The sequence below is a fragment of the Propithecus coquereli genome, unplaced genomic scaffold (genome assembly GCF_000956105.1).
Source record: "Propithecus coquereli isolate 6110/MARCELLA unplaced genomic scaffold, Pcoq_1.0 Scaffold606, whole genome shotgun sequence".
Classification (NCBI taxonomy): Eukaryota; Metazoa; Chordata; class Mammalia; order Primates; family Indriidae; genus Propithecus; species Propithecus coquereli.
In genome coordinates, this window is record NW_012152019.1 from 23,664 (window position 1) to 24,225 (window position 562).

A 562-nucleotide genomic window follows, 5' to 3' on the forward strand; every position below is an offset into this window, starting at 1 on the left:
TCTCTGCAGAAATGTTGATGCCTGGGCCGATGAATGCAGACACCATCCCTTCCTCACTGTGTCCCAGGTATAAATCTGCTTAACTGTGGAAATGGTCCCCACACTCCTAGATTCTGAGGCTGTTTTGGTAAATAACTGTGACCAGGGTCCTCTGATTCCCTCTGGCCTCTCTCCTCAAGGCACCAGGTCAGATCCTTTGCATTCAGGTCAGGCAGGTCACCCCGGGACTAAACTGCATCAGTGACTCCCCATGGCTGTCTGCACAAACCCCACAGTCCTCACCCCCTCAGCCCCTTGCCGGTCTGGCCATAACTTCCCTACAGCCCCCCTGCAGCCCGTCCCCTGGCTCTGGGGCTCCAGCCACACCCACTGCTCTGTCCTGGGGCACTTGAGCTCCTGAAGCTGCCATGGCTGCAGCCAGCTCCTGCTCTGTCTGTGGGGAGACGGGCTCCAGCTGGAGGTCAGGGTGGAAGTAGAAATTTTGAAATTGTCTTACATATATTATAGCACCATGCACAATTTTATGAATTTTTACTTTATATATAGCAGTATTATGTGTTGT